We start from the raw sequence: 6284 nt of genomic DNA, 5'->3' as shown, positions 1-6284 counted from the left end.
TTGTATTCACAATAGAACATAGACAACATATCAAATGTCAAAAGTGAGACATTTTGAAATTTCATGCCAAATATTGGCTCATTTGAAATTTCATGACAGCAACACATCTCAAAAAGTTGGGACAGGGGCAATAAGAGGCTTGAAAAGTTAAAGGTACAAAAAAGGAACAGCTGGAGGACCAAATTGCAACTCATTAGGTCAATTGGCAATAGGTCATTAACATGACTGGGTATAAAAAGAGCATCTTGGAGTGGCAGCGGCTCTCAGAAGTAAAGATGGGAAGAGGATCACCAATCCCCCTAATTCTGTGCCGACAAATAGTGGAGCAATATCAGAAAGGAGTTCGACAGTGTAAAATTGCAAAGAGTTTGAACATATCATCATCTACAGTGCACAATATCATCAAAAGATTCAGAGAATCTGGAAGAATCTCTGTGCATAAGGGTCAAGGCCGGAAAACCATACTGGGTGCCCGTGATCTTCGGGCCCTTAGACGGCACTGCATCACATACAGGCATGCTTCTGTGTTGGAAATCACAAAATGGGCTCAGGAATATTTCCAGAGAACATTATCTGTGAACACAATCCACCGTGCCATCCGCCGTTGCCAGCTAAAACTCTATAGTTCAAAGAAGAAGCCGTATCTAAACATGATCCAGAAGCGCAGACGTCTTCTCTGGGCCAAGGCTCATTTAAAATGGACTGTGGCAAAGTGGAAAACTGTTCTGTGGTCAGACGAATCAAAATTTGAAGTTTTTTATGGAAATCAGGGACGCTCTTTAGGGACTAAAGAGGAGAAGGACAACCTAAGTTGTTATCAGCACTCAGTTCAGAAGCCTGCATCTCTGATGGTATGGGGTTGCATTAATGCGTGTGGCATGGGCAGCTTACACATCTGGAAAGACACCATCAATGCTGAAAGGTATATCCAGGTTCTAGAGCAACATATGCTCCCATCCAGACGACGTCTCTTTCAGGGAAGACCTTGCATTTTCCAACATGACAATGCCAAACCACATACTGCATCAATTACAGCATCATGGCTGCGTAGAAGAAGGGTCCGGGTACTGAACTGGCCAGCCTGCAGTCCAGATCTTTCACCCATAGAAAACATTTGGCGCATCATAAAACGGAAGATACGACAAAAAAGACCTAAGACAGTTGAGCAACTAGAATCCTACATTAGACAAGAATGGGTTAACATTCCTATCCCTAAACTTGAGCAACTTGTCTCCTCAGTCCCCAGACGTTTACAGACTGTTGTAAAGAGAAAAGGGGATGTCTCACAGTGGTAAACATGGCCTTGTCCCAACTTTTTTGAGATGTGTTGTTGTCATGAAATTTAAAATCACCTAATTTTTCTCTTTAAATGATACATTTTCTCAGTTTAAACATTTGATATGTCATCTATGTTCTATTCTGAATAAAATATGGAATTTTGAAACTTCCACATCATTGCATTCCGTTTTTATTTACAATTTGTACTTTGTCCCAACTTTTTTGGAATCGGGGTTGTATATACACTATATACAAGCTATATATAGAAGCGATATCCACCCTAGGAATACCGACCTATTTGCCAGAAAGAATCCAAAACGGCGAGGAACTGACCGAGAAGAAGCAATTTTTGTTGAACTGCTCATTAAGGCTTAATTAGTCCACAACTTCATTAATAACTGTAATGAAGCAAATCTGGGTAGAAGTTATATGCACCCTAGGTACCCCTACCTTCATGTCAGAAAGAATCAAAATCAGTGAAGAATTGAGGGAGAAGAAGCGATTTGTGTGGAAACTGCTTGTTAGGGCTTAATTACTCCATATCTTCATCATTAAGTGAAATTATGTAAATTTGTGTAGAAGCTATATGCACCCCTGGGAGACCTACCTTCCTGCCAAAAAGAATAAAAATCAGTGAAGAATTAAGAAAGAAGAAGTGATTTTAGTGAAATGTAGATGAGGCTGGATGGACGACGAGTAACACATGATGGCATAAACTCATCACCTGTCAGCCGGATGAGCTAATGAGCTAATAATAATAATAGAAAAAAAATTCAGAGTGTGAGTGCTGCTACAACACGTGTCTAAACACACCAACTGAAGGATTGCATAAGATGATGTGAAACTCATAGGATTGCTACAAATACGTTAGTGGTGAATGGCGTAGCATGAATGAAATGAAACATGCCAATGGATCACTGTGTTTCTCTTCAGCCCTTGTGTCATCTCTACGTAAAGAGAACGATGCGGCAGAGCTTTAATCCTTCGGTCTGTCCAGCTCTCTCGCCTCATCATCTGTAAACTCTGCTCAAACAGATCGGCTTCGAAAACGTCAACTGTCATGCTAATCCTACTGTTAACACAATCACGTTTGTCAACACGTAGGTAGCTAGCTCGCCGGGCCGAGTCTCTGCTGTTACTGAACCGTATAGCTGCATTGCATTCTGGGACTTTGAGTCCAATGTTTGCACCACCATCTCCACGACTTCTAAGTTGGATTTCTTTTTTATTTATTTGTTTCTTTGTCAGCAAAACTTGACGGTTGTCGCTTATGTCTACGAACTTATAAATGTTTTCTTCTTGTGATAAAAACTCACCAGAGCAACATACAACCTCTAACATATCACAGGAAATAATGAAAATACAGCACCAAAATCACTAAACATCACATCACACATATTTTAATCCAAACATATTTTAAATGTTACAGGACAGAGTTTTTCTTTAACGCTTTCATATTTGTACTCTTTCCAACACTTTTTACTTTTAACTGATGAATGAACTGAGCCGCCTCCAACACAGCAAATCTCACACATTCTTTACTTTGTCTTCAAAAATGAGTATTAATTTGATATTTGCTTTGGACTGAGTATGGCACTGCTCTTTTTCAGATACAGAGACTCCAAAAGACTTCGTTCATGCACCGCCTAGGCCCAATAAAACACTTTGGGTAAGCGCCTCCTCTTCTCTCAGAACTGAGACCTGAATGTTGCCAAGTTGAAGATAAGCCCTAATTTCTTGATGTTTATGTTTGTGTGCTGAGCTGGTTCTGATTATCCAGTGCACTCAGTAGTCACTTTTGGTTCAACTTCCATATAGGTGCATTTTGTTGACTACAGCATATCTGTCAACCCCAGTTTACCCCATCCATCATTGGGAAAGAGATGTTTCCAGATGTTGAGTCAGTGCTGGAACGTTCTCAGCACAGTATTGATGTTGAGCTGACATACTAGTGGGTATAGTGCTGCAGTTATCATGGCTTCATGTGGCATGAATTTAGTTTTGTGCTCATCCCAGAATTCTTATCCTGCCTTGGCGTTGCCTTGTAAGTGATCATTTGCAAATTGTAATAACGCCATTTCCAACCTCAGAACATTCGACTTGCCTCTTCGAAAGTGTTTGCTCTGTTAGAGCGCGTAAAGCTCATAAAAATCTACTTCAAGCATGCTTTTACACTGACAGGCCTGAGATGTTATACTACTGGTTCTGCTATACTACAGTAAACTTGGAATATTCATGGACTGAAATTGCAGCACAGCAACAACAGCAGATAATAGCAAATAGCATTATTAATAGCAACAAGCTAGCAGTAGTAGTTGCGTATGTTTTTTTTTTCTCACACCTCCAAATTTACGTTTGTAATCCAATCAATGAAAGTTTGGCCAGCTTGGTGGATCATCCTGTGCCCTCCCACGTACTGCCATGACTGGGCAGCACAACACTCGGTGGTCCATATCTTGTGGGGAAATACCGCATGCTGGGCATGTGGGGGAGTTACGGTAGCTCCAATGGTGCAGGGCGGCTGCTGTTCTGCCATGCTGTGACCCTATCCTGTTGGCTTGTGTCTACTGCTTTCTGGTAAGATGGCTAAAACCGAGCAGTGGTTCAGTGGGGTCAGTGAATAAGTCACCACCTGTAGGGGGGGTGTTCCCTCCATTCTTCTTCTCAGGCCTCTTAACAAGCTAGCTAAGTAATAATAGTGATAACTCTAATGTTGATCTCCACTACCTTGGATCCAACACCCATAATTTCTCTATCTAGGAAGGAAATTAAATGAGTCGATGACTTCAGGTACCCGTGTTCTTTCATAACGGATTCCTTTAAGGATTTTAAGTTCTCTGAGGCACTAGCTTGGACAAAATATGGCGCTCTAACCTTGATAGGAACTTGAAGGAACTTGATAGGAACCTGTTCAGATCAGTCATCCAATCCATTCTTCTTTATGGAACTAAGACCTGGATGTTGACTGTCAAACAGCAATGAATAGATGGAACTTAGACCAACTGACTACATCACGTCCAAACCATCCATTGGTCTGCTCATGCCACCTGAGAAGAGATATATTGGGATCTACGTCTTGTTTCCTTAAGACTCAGGTAAAGAAGAGTGCTCTTCGCTGGGCACTGCTTTTGAAATAAGGTAGAAGCAATATCACATGTACTGCTTACTTGCTTACTGCTTAAGGCAGTCCGTTGTTGCTGACAATGACGTCACTCCTGTGTGTCCGCATGTGTCCTGCTGTGGCTGATTAGACCAATTCTTGATTTGCATGTCCGTCCGCAGACGCCGCATGTGTGTTCACCTATGCTGTTCGGGGGTTGATGTCGCCGTCTTCTTCTCTCCTCGCACTGCTGATTGTAGCCGGATGTGAATGTGGCAGTTCTTGCAGCGCATTCCTGACGCCACCTGCTTCTGTTCGCAGCAATTTCCTCTAGGCGCTGAGGCTGCATGCCACATTTTTTAAGGTTTGCCTTCAGGTTGTCCTTGAAGCATTTGTGCTGCCCCCCAACAGTTCGTCTGCCATTGGAGAGTTCCCCATACAGCATGTGTCTCGGCAGGCGGTTGCTGGGCATGCGGATGATGTGTAATATCACATGTACTACTGTGGAGCCCAAGTAACTGCCCTGTTAGATCAAGGAAGCTCACTTTCCTGGTGATTCTGTTAAAGGAATATGCCACCCCCAAGTGAAATTGAGTCAGTCCCTGCAGTCCCTAGAGTTTGATGAGTGAGCCAAAGCGTTTTGTAGCCGACCCAGCCATTGTCCTGATCTGGAAACGTCCCGGGTGGCTTTAGCTTAGCGTAGTCGCTGTAATCCGCCGTGTCCAGATAGCATTGTCGTTGCAAAAGTGAATCAAATAACTCAAGATTTTTTCTAATTATTTCTCATGACCTGTACATTCACATCGAGTACACATATCAATGCAAATTAACACGAAGGGATTTACTAGACCAATTTATATCTGGAACTATTTTCGGCCACAGCACAGGCAAAGCACCGCTGCAGGCACAAAGACACCACGCAGCACCTGAAAACCCTGGTTTCCCTGGTAACACTGGTGTATTGACGGAAGTTGTGGTGCTGCGTGGTGTCTTTGCGCCTGCAGCGGTGCTTTGCCTGTGCTGTGGCCGAAAATAGTTCCAGATATAAATTGGTCTAGTAAATCCCTTCGTGTTAATTTGCATTGATATGTGTACTCGATGTGAATGTACAGGTCATGAGAAATAATTAGAAAAAATCTTGAGTTATTTGATTCACTTTTGCAACGACAATGCTAGCTGGACACACCGGATTACAGCGACTACGCTAAGCTAAAGCTAACCGGGACGTTTCCAGATCAGGACAATGGCTGGGTCGGCTACAAAACGCTTTGGCTCACTCATCCAACTCTAGGGACTGCAGGGACTGACTCAGTTTCACTTGGGGGTGACGTACTCCTTTAAAGGACACTGGGATTCATGTGCCGGATCTGAATGGTGGACAGAGAGGTGCGGCGAGGGGTTGTTCAAAGAATCTCAGCCAAGGCTGAAGGATGATGATGAACATTAACGAATAGCTTCTCAAAACAGTGATTAGTATGGTTACGATTATAAATTTAACCAAGTACTGTGTCTGTATATTAACTGATCTAAAGCCTAAAGAGAGGAGAAGATGGACTTTACTCTGTTCACAGCGTGAGTGGCCATGTTGATTTGATGTCATTCCATGTCCAGGGAAGGGACTGGGAAATTGACAGGTGTTTTCTGCAGCTTTTACTGGTTGTCGGTGGGGAATTAGACCTTGAACGCAGCATTATTCCTAATACGCATGCTCATTTCAACATAATAGTTGAAGAGTTATGATTTATAATCACACTAGCTTCCCAAATTCAAAAATCATCTCAAATCTCTTCTCTCTCTGTGATCTCTCCTCCTGATATTTCCTCTCCTGATCACTGGCTGTTCTGTTGTTTTGGGGAAGCCATGGCCTAATGGTTAGAGAAGCAGCTTTAGGACCAAAAGGTTGCTG

Source organism: Neoarius graeffei, chromosome 27, assembly GCF_027579695.1.
Source record: "Neoarius graeffei isolate fNeoGra1 chromosome 27, fNeoGra1.pri, whole genome shotgun sequence".
NCBI lineage: Eukaryota > Metazoa > Chordata > Actinopteri > Siluriformes > Ariidae > Neoarius > Neoarius graeffei.
Note: the sequence above shows the minus strand (reverse complement) of the source record.